The sequence below is a fragment of the Phalacrocorax carbo genome, chromosome 7, assembly GCF_963921805.1.
Source record: "Phalacrocorax carbo chromosome 7, bPhaCar2.1, whole genome shotgun sequence".
Lineage (NCBI taxonomy): Eukaryota > Metazoa > Chordata > Aves > Suliformes > Phalacrocoracidae > Phalacrocorax > Phalacrocorax carbo.
The window spans coordinates 42,746,431-42,766,041 of NC_087519.1; the positions used below are offsets into that span (position 1 = coordinate 42,746,431).

Sequence of the window (19,611 nt, forward strand, 5' to 3'; positions counted from 1 at the left end):
ATGGGTTTGGACCAAGGCCAGACCCATTCTTATTTTCTAAGAGTTTGTTTCACTACTGTTGCTTTTAAACACTGAAAATGTTAGCAGTGTCCTCCTCACTGTTAAAGAAAGAGCTATAAAGACAGATTTGCCCTCATCTAAAAATGTGTATTTATTACACAAACATCATAAATAGTGTGTTTCTGATTATAATGTGAATATACTAGAAAATCAGCCTGCATTAGTGCATCATTCAGCCATTAATTCATTACTCATTGATTTATATATGCTCCTTCACTATATTATTTCTTAAATTACTTCCTGGTCACTCATATTCACGGACAGCAATGAATAACAAGGGAGATGAAATGAGAAAAGAGAGGGAAGTAGGAAGCTGGAATAAAGAATATCTAATTTAAATGTAGTGTCCTGACAAGTATACTTTTTTGAAACCCCACTTCTAACACTAAGAGTGTGATGCTATTGCCAAGTTCTGGTTACTTCATAATCCATTTAGAACTCACCACCATGGTTCGTAAGATCACTAAAGAAAACCTCAGTATCAAGATAGGCTTGTAATTCACAGTTCCTTATTGTTTATTCTATATATAGCATATGCTTTCCTTGTTTACAAAATGATGTCTGATTAACAAACCTCCATGTCAGACTGTTGCTATAAAATACCAGCTGAAGATAGCTAAATTTGAGCTTTAACAAAGAACATAGATAAAAGCTTGCAGACAAAATAAGGACTAGCATACAAGTGTACTGTACAAACATAAAATGCAGGCATCCATATGCAATGTGGGCGCTTACTATTTCCGTGACAGTTGATTCTTTTTCATGACATCTCTCTTATGTCCCATAACATCAATACAATCAAGTTCATTACAGTTTGGATACACTGTGCTGCTATCAGCCATCTTTCTGGGATTTGCCACTTTTTCACTGTCAGTCAATAGACTTGCTCTATATGGCAACAGGAATGCGGGTGAGAAGGGATATTTTCATTAGAGTGGACCAAATTGGTTTGGATTACTATAATGGGAGATTAAGGAATAATTTTGAGAATACAGTAAAGGAAAAAAGAGGTGGGCAGCAGTCATGTATCTAGTCTAAGGACTTAGGTCACTAGATGCCTGTCCTGGTCTAGCTCTCTAGGCAATTTTTAAATTAACATTGTCAAATGCTTTCACTAACACAAGCAATTTATTTAGATGCAATGGCATTTCTTCTGCTACTTAGTAATACCCACAGGTGGGAAGGCCCACAAGACCACAGGTGAGAGGCTGACTCTCATATTTATACACCATGGAATACAAGCATGTGCTTCTTTCTTTACTCATCTGTACAATAGATTTTACCAAGGACACTGAAAGTAGACAGTCATCTGAAATGCACACCTCTGGGGATCTCCTCAGAATGCCAGCAGATCTGCCAGGCAGATCTAATAATTTGGTTTTGTAGCTGGGATATAGATTTTCTTTCTATAAAGCTATTAGGTTCACAGTTCCCACTTAATTTCTCAACATCAGAACATACAGCTTCATAAATTATGAGTGAGTGGTCAAACTGAGATAAAACTTTAAACAGATGTCTTTAATTACAAATGTATCTCGAGGCTCTGATTTCCCTTTCTAGTGAATATATTTAACTGCCTATAATTTATTACACCTCAGTATGGAATTTTGTCCTTAGCTACCAGCATTTGTCATTTTAGTCTTAAGTAATTTTGCTAAGTAATTGTATTTAAAAGTGGTGGGAATTCATACTGATTGATACTTGCATGGATTCTAGCAGGCTTGGGTTTCCTGAGTTATGAGGACTGCTCTGAATTACACTACCTGGCTTGGTGTACTCCCCCCCAGTATGCTCGGACCTGTGCCTGAATGGCAATTCTGAGCTGCATCTATCCCCACAATTTTTTTATAAAATTAGAAGAGATTGTATTTTTCATGCTAGTTTGAAGGGTTCAGCTCACAAAGCCAAGGGAAACTGTGTTATGAGTACAAAAATTATGATTGTCCATGAAGAGACTCATTGGAATGGGTTGGTATGTCATCAGTTACAGAAGAAAGGGATGCAGCCAGTGAAAAGCTGCAACAGCATCTGTAAGTACAGAAGACGACAACTGGTCTCACACTGGCCCTTAAGTGTTCAGTTGATACGAACTTACATCAAGCACCATCCCAGGGCAGTCTGAAACCACTTCTGTGCAATTCCCCAGTGCTTTACGGAACCAGAGTTACCACTCTTGTTCAAATCCAAAGCAGTGTGCTAGGTCAGTTAATCTAAACAGTTAGAAATAAAGTTATTCACATTGTCAAAATTAAGTACTTACATATGAGTGGGTGCTTTAAGGTCACAGTAACAACACTGGATTTCCCTACATAACCTACGAATTGCCATATAGGTAAACCCTCTCAGGAGACGGGAATGGTCAAAAAATACAGTGATCAAGTGAATAACTGTCCAAAGCTGAGTGCTGGGTAGTTGGGGGTTTTTTTGCCAATTAACCATTTCATCATAAAATTATTATCCAGCAGGCAGTGTATTTTATTGAACAGGAGGCATTCAGAGGATAATAAACAGGAACATGTGATTTCTGAGTCTATTTGGATTAACTGAATCTTATTCACATACATTTTAATTTTGCCCACTCTAGCTATGTGGAACAGGCTACAATTCCTATCAGTAGTTCAGGAGATGCAGCTCTCAGCTCCTCAGGGTTGATCAAGTTAGTCTCATCCTAGTAATAAGTGCTTGAGTTTATATGTTGTAGACCAACTTATCCATATTTTGGTTTTAAAATATAAATAAATCCATCATCCATTAAGTCAAAGTAAAAAAAAACATAAATTACAAATAACTAATAATATATTTACCATTTGCTCTACCATAATGCATTACAGTGTTAGTCAAGGTAAAAGACAGTATTCAAGATCTGTACAGCCTTCTTACAGTATATTATTATCTACCTATTATACTATGTTTCAATGATTTATCACACTCTCCATAATTTACATTGTGAAATTCTCATAATGGTGACCAAGACTCCTTGTATATCAACAGGGTATAAGGGGATAGAACAATGACAACTTTCAAATAATAGTAGTAATACTCTTCTGAAAAATCAGTCTTTGTTTCCATAACTGGAATTGCCATAATCTTCCACCTCTCCTCACAGCAATAGCATCAGATCTGCTTTTCTTTTTTTCCAGTTAAAATTCAACTTAATGTAAATATAATCTGTCACTCCATTTTTAGAGAAAAGATGAAGATGTGTCCTCAGAGATAACTAACAGCTGATCTATTCTAGGAATATGTATGGCTTATACAACACTTGCAAATTGTTGCCAAAACATGTAGTAAGATATATTATCAAAACTAACCATGCACTACTGAAAAAGGCTCCATCTCCCATTTAATGCAGCAATATCACTCCACTATCTCATGAGGTTAGGACAAGAGGGAATGGCCTCAAGTTGCACCAAGGGAGGTTTAGATTGGATATTAGGAAAAACGTCCGTACTGAAAGAGTGGTCAGGCATTGGAACAGGCTGCCCAGAGAGGTGGGGGAGTCACCATCCCTGGAGGTGTTCAAAAATGTGTAGACGTGGCACTTCAGGGCTTGGTCTAGGAACCATGGTAGTGTGAGGTTGATGGTTGGACCTGACGATTCTAGAGGTCTCTTCCAACCTTAATAATTCTATGATTCTAAGGTTGCAGAGGCCTGCTGTGCTGAAACCTTTTGCAAAAAAGAAGCTTAAACAGATCCAAGGAGTTCACCCCAGTTTGTTAGGGCTCACAATTCTAGGTCCCTTCATTTAACAAATTATATTGAAATGTACACTCCTACTTAAAATATAGCTTAAATCTAAGAAAGGTTCTTAAAGCCTGGGAAATCTGACCTGCTAATGGCACAATTTATGTCTACATGTCTCTATAAGTCAAAATACAGTTTTAAAATAAATCCATACCAATCATTCTCATTATTTTACTAGTATATTTACCCATACAGAGTAGCTTTAAAAATCAGTCTTAGAATTCTTGGCAAAGTCTGAATATCTTTTAACTTTGTTCTAAAAGAATGAGACATACATTTTCAGAAATGTCTTATTTATTTTATCTGTCTCCTCCTTTAAACTGCTGAAACTCTGAGTTTCAGGAAGTGTTGAGCATTCCCTTTCTGAAAATTGGGTCCTATTTAAATGTTCCCAGTTGTCCAGTGCAGTAAAACAACATTTCTGAGCACAGAGAAACAAGCACAGTCTGTTACAGTGTAATCAGTTGGCATTCTGAGAGCAGAATTGGTTGCACCACATTCCTAAATAATACATTGTCTTTTGGCTTATCTGAGAGTTACAACTAGAAAAAAAATTGCCTTTACTCCCCATGTGAAAGGACTACAGTATACTGGTCTTGGCAGACAATGAATAAACCTGCATCAGTATATAAGAATAATACAATGATACATCAACAGCAAAACAAAGATAGCCATTTAAGCATGAGTTCACAGTCAAATTGAAGTATTCAATAAATGTATCTTCAGAGATGTTGAGTACTACCTGCTAATGCTTTTGGATATATATCTCCCTTCATTTCCCATATTCTGATTAAAAATAGAAAGCTACATTTTACAGTAAATCTGCAATGAGAGGTTTGGGGATAAAGGATCCTCCTGACAGGCAGAGCAAAAATACAAAGCTGTTAATAAAACATGTCCTATAAATGCATTGTGCTAGGTATTAGGTCCTGTGTGTTTATCATCACCTCCTGTGTAAATGTTTGTCAGGGGATTTCCAGACTCTTTGTGCATCTCTTTGCAGCAGTCCTTCAGTGAATAAGGAGCTTTTTATTCCATATTCTAAGTAAATACTAGGTGGCATTGAATACTAACTTTTAGTATTGTGCCTATCTGGCCATTACCTTTGGTATGTATTTTAGAAACTAGCTACATCTATGCACCTGGATACCCTTAAAAACATGCCATCTCTAGTTGACCTAAAAATCCAGTTCCAGACCTCCAGCTTTCTCTAAATACTAATGCCAGAGACCTAGCATACCACATTTTGGGGGATAACCAAAGCTGTCCAAATGCACATTCTCAGCAGGAGCATCTCCTTATTGCACTATTCTATGAGAAAACACCAACCCAGGAAATGAAATTTATCAAAACAAACCATTCTTCTAATATCCAACTATTGCCTTCCCTAACTTCTAATTGACCCAAACTTTCAGATTCACTTCCAGAGGTTTCCCAGAGTTCTGCTTATTCATTTCACTGTTCAGATTCCAGATTTATTCTACAAACAGCTTTCTTTTTGTCCACCTAGGCAAAACTAAACCTAAAAATGTCAAGGCTATACTCTTCCAAAACTTTATTTGCATCGATGGAGCCAGGTGGTCTCAGGTGGGGAACAGCAGCTGATCATTCATTCACATTACACTGGCATAAATACAGCACACTTTAATACAGTCAGTGACCTCTGAGAACAGAAAACATAGAAATGCATCAAGTGTAAAAAATATGACTGAAAAAACAGTCTAATGCATGTAACAAGAATAAGAGGAGAGGGTTCACATTCTATAAATGAAGAGTCCTCAGATCTGTTTGAAATGAGTACATAAGCAAAAGGGATATTATTGCTGTGGAGACTGTTTTGTATGGGAAACAATGCTGAATGGCTAGAAGTGGAGTGCAGGTAAACTGGGAGCGATTTTGTTATCAGCATTAAAAAAAAAAAAATCTCTCGTTTGCAAGGGTCAAGCATGCAGTAACCCCCTATCCAGACCTACAGCAATGAAGGAAAGGAAAAATAATTTACAGACTACACAGACATATCTTTAGCACTGATATGAAGCCACCAAAGTCAAAAGAGTTGCCTCAAGGGTCCTTGTATTTATTCTTCATAGATTGAATCATTCAACCACCCCAAATATATACTCTGTATAGGGTATTTTACCAGTTTCTATTTTGACGCTAAATCTACATTGAATAACACTGACAAAACATAAGAACTCAGACTAAAAGTTGCAGAAAGGCCTATTAGAAGACTTCTTACCAACCCATATAATACACTGCTATTTTGGCAAAGTAAATTTTTTTAAGGAAAGTTGTTAAAGTTTGACTTGGATTTTTTGTTTTTCCACTTTTAGACATTCCACCATAAAACATAAGCAGACCATATTCTTTTGCGGGAGTTTCCGTGTGGTATGGCTACAGCACTTTTTTTATAAATGAAAAAGGAAAAAAATATGATAGGGGTGTATCTAAAACATTTTCCAAATGCTTTTGAAAAAAGGCCAACTATTTGACTATATTACATCTGGAATACAGAATTCTAACATTATTCAGTGTTATGGTGTAAAAGCTGGAAGATCAAAACGCTGATAACTCCTAAACTCCCACCTATTTCCATACTGCAAGTCCACTGAATACAACAGCAACTGAGCGTTCAGCAGACATGAGCACCCAAAACTCATGAACCAGGAGAGTTCAATGTCATTGACAATGCTAGTGTATCCCTTTACAATAAAAATGTTTCATGGATAAGATATTCTTTCAAGAAATCAAGATTTTGGTTCCTTCAGTATCCAGCACATTTAATCCATTGCTCCAATAACAAAGGCTAAGGTAGCATGTATGTTTACCAGAATATCACATTAGGGGTGCAGGTGGGCAGTGAGGCCAATTGCTATGGCTTGACTGCTTGTGACCACGGCTGTCTACCAAAAACACCCTGGTTGGTAGAGTAGATTCTGTGCTTATGACAGAGCAACTAGAGTAACAACATGACCTTGGCCAGTATTACAGCCCTACTGTTTAAGTAACAAAAATATTCTTTTCAATATTCCCAAACTCTATAGTAGTATTCCCTGAGTTCAGCTGTGTTCAGAGAGATGCTGCAGAAAGACAGTTTACAATGCCACAGTGGTAGCGCTCATCACTGCCAAGTAGGAAGCTTTGATCAGATTTGGTCTGTACTTTAAGCTCCCAAAGCTGTTCTTTCTGCTTCCCAGAAGAGGCCCTTCAAATTAAAAACCCAATATTGTGGGCTTTGGAATGAGTTCTGCCTTATCTAGTAAAGCAACTGTTGTGGTAAGAAATCTCAAGGGCTGAAAGGGTGATAAAAATATGACCGAGCCTCAGGGCTCCAGAACAGGAGGTGCTGAGCAGGAGCCTTCTTTTTCCACAGCCTAAGAATGCACATCTAAAGATGCACTTTAGATCAAAGGATTAATAGATTGTTTTAGACAAGTTGGATGGTGATGCCTACATTACCATATCTTTCTAGTTATACAGAAAGATTGGTACTTTCCTCCTGTTTTTATAATGACATACAAGTCTTTCTTACTAAAAGCCTGCCTATTTCTGAATTCTGCCAGAGTTAAGTTCAGATTTGCCATCACATGGTTGTAGCATCTGGATAGCAGTATTCACCCTCCTTTGTCAAAACAGATTTAAGAGAAGATTATCTTCTTCTCTTAAGACCACATTTGTAGAAATCTGTATGAATGGGATCTGTGGGACAGGTGATGATATTAACGGGACCCTTATGCTACCCTGCTTAATCCTACAATGTTTGCTAAACAGAAGTCTTTGGTCAATAACAAACTGGCTTAAAAGTGATCTAAAGAAGATATAAGCAATGTTAAAACTCATTATTTTCATATCAGCCTCTAGTTGCAGTATCTGCTGTGCTGTGGGCACAAGGCCAGAATTGTGTATTACTCAACACTGTACTCACTGATCAAGCCATTACCATAAAATGCTAGCCTCTACCTTGACAGGAAATTCTTCTCAAGTAAGGCTTCTTCCGTCGCTATCCATCTTTACCTGATAATGAGGAAGAAGCCTTTCAGTACTGCGGATAGACACAACCTGCCATAGTCTGCTGCATGGGTAAAGGACAGGCAGCACCTGGTATTTGGAGATTTAAGATGGTCAAACACAGCAGACTCAGGCAGAGGTGACACAGGTCTCAGCCTTCAACTGACCTGAAAGCATTTGTATATGCTGGACAACCTCCTGCCCCAGAGCTTTACATGCAAACTGTACTGGGGCTTTTTTTATTGCTTCTCAGCAGGTGACTGAGTGCCCTGAACTCCTGAGATACCATCTCTCACTGTAAATACAAGTTGTGAGAATCTGGAGACTCTTCTAATTGTATTAGAACTTCCAGAGTGATAAAGTAACTATTTCCTGTAAATTCCCAAACCATAAAAACAAATAATAATAAGTCTTAAACACATGCTCTACACCATATTGCAAAGTCCTGTAGTCAAAAGTGGCTTAGAAACTTCAAGTACATTGAAATTCAAGGGAGCTGAAGCTCCTAAGTCACTTTCAAAGGTTTGATTTAGACAGTTTCATCTAATGCTAAGGGGAGCAATGCCTTCTCTAATCTTACGTGGGTGAGATGTGACTACTGCACTTGAAAGAACGGTGTCCTGATAGCTGATCCAGGGAAGGAGGCTGCAGTCAGCCGAGGTGAGGAGGAGCGATTCTGTTGCCTGGTTAAGAGGAGCCTCAGAATTTTGTATTCCATCACTGAATTCTGCACTGCTCATAGAGAAGAGCATAAGATAGTACATCTCCTCAGTGTCACTTATCATGAACTAGATAAATATAGAAGTTTGATCTTTACTGCTGTCATTTATTTCTACATTAAGTGACAGGTTTACTCTGAGTAAATGTATCTTAGCTTTCCTTTTTCAGCCTCACATAGGCACACAAAGATTGTCCCTCCTGAAACATAGCTAGTCCTTGAGATACTCTGAATTCAACAGCCAAGAGCATGCGTTCATATCTTCAGATGATTCATAATTCAATAGTTATAAATTATTATGAACCTTCTTAATTGTTTTGTTTGTATTCCTTTGAACACATTTTCCTTTCACCATTTGTCAAGAGGAAGGAAGGTCAGTTTAGAAAAGGAGATTTAATTAAATGTTTTCTCTTGACCTTGGCACATTCTCTCTTCTGTAACTGTATTCCTTTGGGTCATATTTCCTCTAGAGTCCTGTAAAACAATTTAGTGAAAGTGAAGGATCTGTTGATTTACTATTGAAAACAGAATGTCAGCCTAAGTATCTTCAACTGTAATTTGAGAGTGACCACAACACAGAGGCAAACAGTTCAATTAAAGGCAGTATATTTTCAAGTACTGTTATATTTCTGTGCACTTTGTACTGTTTATTGTTTTGGTTTGTTTTTAGAATACCCGTAATCAAAGTGGTGTTCCCCCTCAATAACAGAAATAGCTCCAATAAACAAAGCTCACTCTTTGTTTCCAGAGTCATATTCCTCTTTAGCCGCAGTACAGCAAGTATTTCAAATCATGCTGCAATAAACACTCCTGTTGAGAGCCCAATTTTAGCCCACTGAGTTCCTTTTAACCCATACACACTTTTGACAGAGATCACACTGTCTTTGCCTAGAAAGTCTCTTAAATCCTAGCAAAACCCTCTGAAATCCAAAAACACCCGTAATTTAATGTTACAAGTCTAACTAAAAATGCTGCAGTTATTTGAAAATTACTACTGTCTTCAGTTAGCCAACTATCTGCACCTGTGAACGTCTAAAGGACACAATTTTGCCTAGCATCTTTTATACTGATGATAGTTTGGATGTTCCCATGCTAACAAACACTAATTGCGTATACATGAGAAACCATGATGCTGACTCCCTTGGCTCTCCCTCAGCATTAGGATATTACCGATATACGTGCAGGCTCTTAGATCACAAAATGTACATTGTTATTTAAAAAGTAAGTTTCACAATTGCAAAGAACACCTTGAAAATTATTCAGATTAAACTAACAAGGAAGCTTTTGTGTGAGTTCACGGACAATCCAAAACAACAGCTCAGAGAAGACACTGTCCCACAATTATCAAAGGAATGTTATCTTCAAAACATTTACTTTTTCTGATAAGCCCTGTCATTGCTCCCAGACCGTACTCTGGGTATGACAGAAAAATAGTTGTTTAGGGTTGACTTAGGAAACTGCGTGGCTGTCAGTCACTCTCTGTCCACTAGTAGACGGGTAACAAGTCATCCAGAAGGACAGAGGAAGAGGCAGAGCTTTAGATTCAGCTATAAGATATTTAGCCGCTATAAATCACTATCAGAAATTTCACGTTTGGAAAGACCATTAGAGCTCATTGTGATTAAGCATTTGAGCAATTTGCACAGTAGTCTCTTGATTACTTGTGACATGGGTCACAGAGAGCCTAAGATCAGACTCTGATTTATCACTTCATTCCCTTTGATCTCCTGTAGTACACAGGCTAAAACATTGTTATAGATCCTGGTTAAAGATTTTTTAATACAAAAATATTGCTAGATGTAATACTTTCCCTTTGCCTAGTGGTCTTTGCCCCCAGCTCAGGATTTGTGGATATGTATACCCATAGTGTACATGCAGTATCCACAAGAATGGAACTGGTCTGGCATTCCTGACTAAAGGTGTATTAGGGAAATCCATTCTGCTTCAAACCCTAAAATGTTCAGCATCACAAATGAAATTATCTGTGAGGAAAAAAAAAAAGGTTCTTGGGGCACACCCAGGATGAAATGGTTAATATATAGCTGCTTTTATAAGAGTAGCTAGAGCATGATTAGCCTGGTAAATGCTATAAATCAAGAAGCAGTATGAAATTGGACATTAAATATATTGGATGTTATTATAAAAAGAGAAATTGGATAATTTCCTTTCATTTCCATCTGAAAATGAGAAATCGTCCAGGTAATGAATCTCAGTGATCTCCTGAAATGCCTATCATTTATTTGCAAGATACTTTTCCACTAAGATAAGGTGTGCATTTGATCTCTCAGAGTTATTCACCATGGCATTTTGCCTGAATGATACTAAACAAGGTTTATAAACATTTGTGCTTGATAACAAAATAAAAAGAGCAAAATAGAGAGGACTTGGGCTTTCTGACTCCAACTGTGAAAGGCAGTCCTGAGCAGCTGTTGAATGGGAGATTTTGGATTGTAATTGTGACTTGTGCATGGCATGTACCTGACTCCTGCTGTCAACTCTGTTGGTCTTTATTGGCCAGAGGGGGTCTAATATTGGGCAGTGTCTCCTAACAAGTCAGACAGTTAAATCCCACCTCACATATCTTGTATTTCTAGCTCCACATGGCTATTGAAAACAGAAAAGGAAGGAAGAAATGAAAGATACGCTTTTATTGCTAGAATATTTGGTACAGAAGACAGGGAGAACTACACAGCAATAAGAAGGATTCGTGCCTTTCAGTTTACTAGGAATAAATAATAAGACGAATTTTCCACATGCAAAAAACCCAGAAAAGTTTATAGATATTTCAAGAAAATTATAAACAAACCTGTAGCTTGTAATAGAATCCATCCAGCAGGATTTGTGTCAATTAAAATATTTCTTTCATTATCTTTTAAAATACTGTTGCTTTGATATATCTATGTCTGAGTATTAAAAAAAAAATTTCTTCCATTTCACGCAATCATTTTTTTTCTTCCATTAAAATGTATTTCCCTGTCATACAAAAGGTAGCTTCTATGCAGCAGTCAACATGATGAAGACATTCAAACTACAAATAAGGAATCAAACAAATCTATCTGGAAATACTGCTAGGGAACATCTTGATTAATTATCTAGGACACTAAAACAAAACTGATGATTTATTACTTTCTACCAAAATATGCCAAGTTAATTTAGACCTCTATCTCTAACTAGTCCACCAGAATTAAATTGGTGCAAGCGTAAACCCAGCTGACTTCAAGATATGCCAAAACTGTGTTGTTTGAGGGTAAATAGAAGGTAGAGAAAAATAATTTGAGCCTTAAAAATTTGAGATAAATATGTGGTACAAAATACTGGCTATAGCAAAAATAATTATTGTATTTACTCTTATGAATCTTATATCCCTTCTTTGTAGAGGTATTGATCAAGATACCTCTTAACTCTATTATTGATCAGATACTGTTGCTTTTTGCAAAATAATTGCTCTGGAAACTCACAGTGTAATCCTGTCAGCTGGCCCAAAAAATAGAAGGCTATGAAATTAATATGTTCTTCACATTTGTTAGTGTGCTTAATTTCCAAAGTGTGTATGGTCATTCTTCTCCCATTTTGCTTGACAAAGAATATTGGAATTTCTTCAGCAAGAAAATATGAAATGAATGTTTCATTTTGAAGGGATGAATGTTTTAATTTCATTTTGAGTCAGAATATCATCTCAGTCTAAAAAAACCCAAAACTTCTCAGGTCTTTTTAAGCTTCCCTGTGGTTTTCCTTTCTGCTGTCAAGTATTTCATGCAGTACAAGAACATTCAATTCCATTTTTAAACTATATTTGAGGTGTAGGGGGAAAAAAACATCTTTTGTCTTCCAACAAGAAAAAGGTGCTAACTGGGAAGAGAATTAGACCTTAATGGTCTTGTACAGTATATGGGCTGTGATATAAATATTCTATATATTCTATATATAATATTCTATTATATAAATAAAAGCATACTTTGGTATAAATGGGTGTATATGGGTTTGCAGAGGAACTTAGTAACAGAAGAGAAGAGACTTCAACTTTCCTGAAACTTTCAACTCTCCTGAAACATTCCTCTGGAAATTCTGAACTTTCTGTTCTTTCTTAAAATGCAGAGTGGAAGGAAAGCTCTGCACCCTTGATAACAAACCTATCAAATTGTTCCAGAATTAGTTGGACATGAAAGGCTAATTAAAGCAGACATTTAATAACCAAGGTTCTGTATAGCAGTATAGACTTTTAGCACTTAGTAAACAGCTAATTACACTATAATACAGGCTTTTTATAGTGAATTATCAGTGCAGAAACAGTCCAACAGTGATTTGTGAGTCAGTATATCTATGAGATTTAAAAGAGAAAATTACCTCATCTCAGCAAGAAGTAATTGATTTCAATGCACTTAAAAATATATTATCAGTTTCTGCATTTTTCACTTCTTCAGAGAGATATGCCATTTTGTTACTTAATGACAAATAACTTGTAAAGGAATCTTGAAACTGTGCATAAAATTCTGTTTTTATAAATCCAAGATATTTTCTGTATAAATATATAGAATAGCTCTTTATATAAAGGTTCATATATAAAGTGTTGTTTATGTAAAATACCCTAAACAGCAATCCTAAAAAAACATGTTTTGCTGAACTAATCTCACAAGTAGATAAGGTGCCGTACACTGTGACCTTGAAACTTTCCAGCTGCCTTTGCTATTCATTTATCCACGTGCATTAAGCCTGGTCAGGAATCACAGTGTAGGTTCAGGTAGTCTGCCCAAATCTCCTGATTTGGCCCAGTCCCTGAGCTTTTATAATTTCCACCCAAAGGAATTGCTACAAATGCTGTGGCAGCTTCTGTTTTCATTTTAGACACAGCAAAAGAGGCTCTACTCTTCCTTTTGCCTGCTGCATCAACTAGTGGAATGGACTTGCTGGTTTGCTTCCTCTGCCTTGTTTGATTCACATGTCTCTTTTCCACCTTTCTGGAGAAATTCTAGCCCAAACCTCACCAGTGCCACACATGCATGCATATGTAGCCATGAGATGAAGAAAGCAGAAAATAATTTTAATTAACTGAACCAGAAAATGAGATAAAATTCTTCTGGAGACTAGCGGTTAATGTGTTCACTAGGGAGGTTTCAGCTCCTGTTCAAGCGTTTGTTTCATGTAAAATGAGTCATCAGCTAAAATACAGTAATGTTCTGTGTAGTAAATATCAGAATCCAGGTCTTCCAGTACCCTCTTCAGTAGTCTACAGAAGAATGATTGCTCACATGCTTTCTAAACTGGTGACCCTTACATATACATATACCTGAATTTAATTAAGACCAAGCTTTCAAAAAAAACAGCAAAGATCATTATTTTTTCCTGCTGAAATCAGTGGAACTGCATTATCTCCCATAGATCTGTCTGTTCTTTATTGATCTGAAGGTGTCAGGCTTTGTGTGACTAGCTCCCATTTTAAACAGGTTCCTTTTGGGCTCCTCAGTGCTTACATTCCTTTTGAAACTGGTGCTTGGGCACGGTTTTACTTTTCGCTGATTCTGAAAGTATTAAAAGAAACTTCCAGCCCATATAATGAATTGCCAGATCTGGTTCAATTACCATGTCTTAGTTTAATGACAAAAAAAGTAGCATTATTTCCTTCTTTTACATCTTCAGAAATACTATGTTAATGCTTTCATGTTGATAAGTAATAAAATCATCTATTTGCCCAACTTAATTCCAGAAAACAGTCCGCAGCCTACATCCTTTGTTATTTGTGCTCAGTGCAATACTGGAAAAAGAAACACTGTACTGGATTCTCTGTCAGAGCATTTCTTTGTATTGCCCTATCACCTTGAAATCTAAGTCATAATGGCTGAGTGCCATTTTGCTATCACTTACATTGAAAATCTGAATTATAAACAAGTGACAAGTTCTCCAATTTAGATTAAGCAAATGTCACAGCTTTCAATCCAATTTATTACATATACTTCAACTTGCACTACAAGAGAAAGAAGATGCATGTCTCAGAAAGGAGCAGTGATACATTTAAAATTTAAAATTAATTAATCTTTTCTGAGTTTCACAGTGTCTCTTGGTTTCCCAGTTTTGTCTTCTAGATAGCAAGTTCCCTGGGGTATTTTCTACCACACTGAGTTGTACCAAGCTAAACAGACTGTCAGCAATCATCGTAACAAAAACCTACACAAAATCCTTTTTAAAAAGCCTAATTTATTGATGATTTTGTCAATAAGTGTTCTCTCTTGACAACAGGAAAAGTTACATTTTATAAGGCTTTTAAAACATTAACACCGCTTTTGTGGTTTACAACTCAACTCTTGTATATGTACTCTCTCTGGATCCCAATGTTATGCTTCAAACACAAGGCAAATCCTTTATATTGAAGAAGTACTGTCTCTCAGTCTTTACTGATTCATTAGGGTGTGGGGCATGTGGAATTGTAAGCATTAGACTTGCCTTTCAGCTATCAAGTTTTCTTGCTCTGTTTGGTAAGGTTAGAACCTGAAGCCAATGTCAAAGTATCCCATATTTATGAATACACCAACAGAACTATCACATACGCCTGAAGTCACTAGCCACAGAGAATTACTTAGAGCCCCAGGGAAGCTGAGTGGCAATGGATAAATGGGGACAGATCCTCAGCTGGTGCAGGCTGTCATAATAACATTCATTTATTTTCTTGGCCTGTAGGCAGAAGTATAATATGCTTTGGGGATTCCTGATTGAGGCAATTTCTCACTTTACTTTCTCACTTTGCCTCTTCATTACCTCATGCAAGCTATTGCTTTCATTGTCATCACTGCCTGAATTCAGATGTTGGCTCATGGTTGCTACATACAGTAGTTTATTCTTATTGTTACGAAAAGGCAAAAACACAATGGGAATGAAGTAGAGTCCCTTTCTTAACCATAACGCAGCAAACACCTTCCAACACACTGCAAAGCAACACAAGAGCAGAAATAAAACTATGAATCTTTATAGCATACTCCCTATCTCATCTCCCAGGACTCCTTTTCCCCTGCACTCATTTTAAATGGCAGCCAACTTCAACTGGGTGCTTCAGGCTTAATACTCAGGCTAGATATGGTTATAAGGAGAAGACGACAAAAATTAAAAAAAAAAAAAAAAAAACAACACAGAAACAAAACCCCAAAACCTAGAAGCTTTGTAGAGTGCCTCCAAATGCTCTCGTAAAAAGATAAGGGTTTTAATTAATTAAAATGAAAGTGTTTTATCAACCTTGACTACAGTGTCACAGTTAATAAGTACTATTCAACAAGGGGGTGACTAACCCTCCTCCTGGGTGCGCATAAAAAGCTTGCAAGGACCACTACAGGCAGCATAAAAATCTCAAAACACCGCATGTTTAGGAGCGACCCCCGTGCAAACCAGACGCAAATGCCAATTCAGTTCAATTCATTACCAAAAAAAAAAAAGAGAAAGTTAGGAAAATTTTCACTTCAGATGGATAGAATTAGCAGAATCAAGAGGTTTGTAGCCACAGCTGAGTTGCTGACACAAAAAGAAAAAGCTAGCACTGACATTCGAAAACTTTGCTTTCCCAGAATAAGTAATCGCAAATGCAGAATAAGTGCCTGATATTTCCCACATTCTTCTGAATACAACATGACATAATGCAAATATAAGTATACATGTTGAATTTCACCTATGTTAGGGCACCAGACTTGGGCTTCTGGATCACTTACATTTCACTTAAGCTCTTATTCTTTCCAAATTTATTACCAAGTCATGCATATTTAAAAATGTGAAACTACTGAATTCACGAGGGAAAAAAAAAAAGAAAAAAAAGCCTAGCATTTGCATTTATTGTACTTTCTGAACTCTAGAAAAGGATTTTGCATACTGTGAAATAAGGACAGTTCCTACAATTCTGGATAAATACAGCAACTAAGGTAAAAGTACCTACATTTCTTGCTGCTCTTTTACAAGTAAAACTCTCCTAAGTACAAGAAAAAAAAAACTGAATAAGATTCTATCAAAGCTATATACTGCTCCATGATCACTGTGTGACTAGCAGAACTTACACTATCATGGATGACATCTGGTCCAAATTTGCTAACTGCACTAGAAAATATTCTTTTGCTCTGGAACCTCTGTAGTACAAAGAGTTGGAGAGTCTGTGAGCATGCGTATTTATATCAATAACAGTTTTTGCATTGTCTAGCATTGTAAACAGTGTGACTACAGATCAGTATCTATTTTGGAAACAATAAGTTTTTATATGAATGGCCTAAATGTTATTTAAAACAGCCACATGAAACCTAAGTGTATTGCCTGAAATCAGTAAAGATGGCCAAGTTTCTGAAGGAAACTTGCAAACTTATTGCAAAAGCGAATTCAAAGTCAATAGAAATTCACACTGTCTAAACTAAACAGTGCAATAATGAGACCAAGATTACAGGGGAATAAAACAATTCATAAATTAAAAACAACATGGAAGGAGATGATGAAGGGGAGCATACTTTTCCAGCACTTCCATATAGTCATTCTCTGTCAAGAAGACTGTTACACTTTAATTGGTATTTACTGTACTGGGAGCATAAAATCTATGGAGGTTTATTTTTAATGGTAGAGTAACGAAATTAAATAAAATGGCTGTCTGTTTTTCATTCTTTGTTGTGCAGAAGCAAAGTGTTGTAAAAGAAAAGAAAAGTTAAATTTTCCATTAAGCAGTGTTTTAGAACATTGTCTGCACAAATGACACCACTGTTTATCCTCCTGTATTTAAAGTGGCTTTAAAGAGTGTTTTGACACAAATGTGCAGAGGTGTTTCTCTGCCATTTGTAATAATTGTAGACACTGCAGACATCAGACAATGAAAATTTAGGCAAAATTCTTCCATTTTAGTACATAACTTTTTAATCAGTCTGACACTTTTCCACAGGTTCTTCCTTTTTAAAGCTTGGTCTGTAATTCCAAATGTAAAAAGAAGGTGAATTCCCAGAGTTGGCAAAATTTAATGAGTATGCAGCCAATCTGAAAATAGATAACTAAAATAAAAATAACATTAAAGCATTTTTTAATTTCATAACAGGTTTTTTTCCTATATTTATATGACAGCTACAGCTAACTGAACATTCTTTGTCCTACAAAATTTACTTCTAGATGAGGAAACATGAAAAAATCCTACCAATGCTTACTCAGTTTACCAGCTGCAATATATCTGCTTATGAATGTAGTGACCTCAGCCCTAAAGGCCACTGTGCTGCATGGTTAAGACCATTTCAAGAATTCAGAAATGCCATTTTGATTTACCCTCTAATAAATTTGTATTGTACAATTGTACAGCATATCTTTGAAAATATATTCTCCAATAACCATATATCTGTTTTATACAGCCTTGAGTCAATCAATCCATGCAAGTTCTTATTACCATTCCCTGCTGCTCTGAGCATTTCAGACAGAATTTACGTGAATGTATTTCAACCCAGGAACTAAATATGAACTTAAGCAATGCAGCTATTTACAAACCGCTTGTGAAAAGAGCAGCCTAAATGGAAAGATCAGTGACAGCTTTCATGCAAAGTACCTTGTCACCACTTCTCAGCAGCAAAGCCAGTAGAATTTACTCAGCATGTTTTGGTTGTACCATATGTTTAGCTTGACCAGCATTACTCTTCACTTACAATGGGTGTGCACAGAACTGCTCCCAGTACCAGCTTTATGTGACAAATTTCAAATGTCGATGCGAAAGATGAAGCGTGTGACACATTTTCCCCCGTGCTGTGAGCTCAGGGAACTTAGAGTTGGTCGTCTCATTATTTAGACTAATGCCTCAGGAGCATTTAATGTTTTACTTTGGGTTAATCACATTAGCAATAATGTAATGTGTCTACAATGGCCTGGGCTCCTTTCCAAAGCTGTGTTGTTTATGTTAAAGGAAAATAAAGGAACAGACACCTAAAGTGATTCAGAGAACAAACATTTTACTGCTCTAAAAATCATTGACATAATTCACTGGAGGGAACTGCTACTTCTGAGCCAAGAATTAACTAGCCCCATCTGTAGGAAATTGTCAAAATACATCTGAGTTCAGTTTCTTTCCCTCATACAGATCTTTTGTAAAATCAGTTCTCATTTTTCCTGGCCAGCAAAGCTCATTAGTAGTCCAAGTAAGATGCCAACAAAATGGCCTAATTCCTGACTTCTTTTTTTTTTTTTTTTTGCGGGGGGGGGGGTGTGAAGCTGTATTCATCTCCATAGAGTTCATAAAAGTAGCAATTAGGACGTTTGCTATGTGCAAAAATGATACTTCTTGTAATGCAGTGGTGTTTCTGTCTTTTTGCATTAACTGAAAATGCATTTTAATTTTAGATAATGTTCAAGGCGGTAGTTATTAATACAGTTTCAGAACTGTGTACAGAGCATTTCATCTATAGACTTTGTCACAGCATGGGGAGAGATATGATAATAATACTTAGAGGCTGATCAACACTGTGTTTTGTGTACTGCCACTTATTGAAAGAATGATAGATGTGCATTTATGTGTTTATACCTCTCCATTTTCCAACATCTAAGTTAAAGCAAAAAAGCACCTACCATCACCAGTAGCTCCTTCTCTCTGCATGATCACTTGTCCTTAACACATGTGTGCTGATATCAGTCCCAATAGGTGCTATTCAAAATACAAGATCATTTGGCTTAAAGTGAGGGAAATCAAAACCTACTTTTCATTTATTTATTTTTTCCAAAACAGTTACAGGGTAAAGGGTTTGGATGGGAGGCACCACAGTCACCTCAAGACAGCCTTGCCACTCTGTGCTGTGATCCAGTAATATTTCAAAAGCTCAACTTCATTGGGATTTACTGAGTTGACACTCAAAAGAAATAACTTCATTACTGCCAAAAGATGTACCAAATCCCATCCTTTCTCCTAAGACAATGCTACACCATGAGATCAAGGTGTCCTCTTATTCTAGGAGTCCCACCTCTCATCTGAGACATAAAACTCGGGTGAAAACCAAATAGCAAAATGCAGCCTTCTGAGAAAGCGATAATTGCACTGTGTATCCCAACTACTATCATGCACATTCCTCATGTCTAAACTTCTCTTGCTGTTTTAGAAAATTATCCAAGTTAC

General features: G+C 36.7%; 1 protein-coding gene across 1 annotated transcript in view; it reads left to right on the top strand.

Annotated features, from left to right (window-relative positions):
- SLC9A9 (solute carrier family 9 member A9) overlaps window positions 1–19,611 on the top strand; it is a 222,819-nt gene that overhangs the window by 128,450 nt on the left and 74,758 nt on the right. The window lies entirely within an intron of this gene.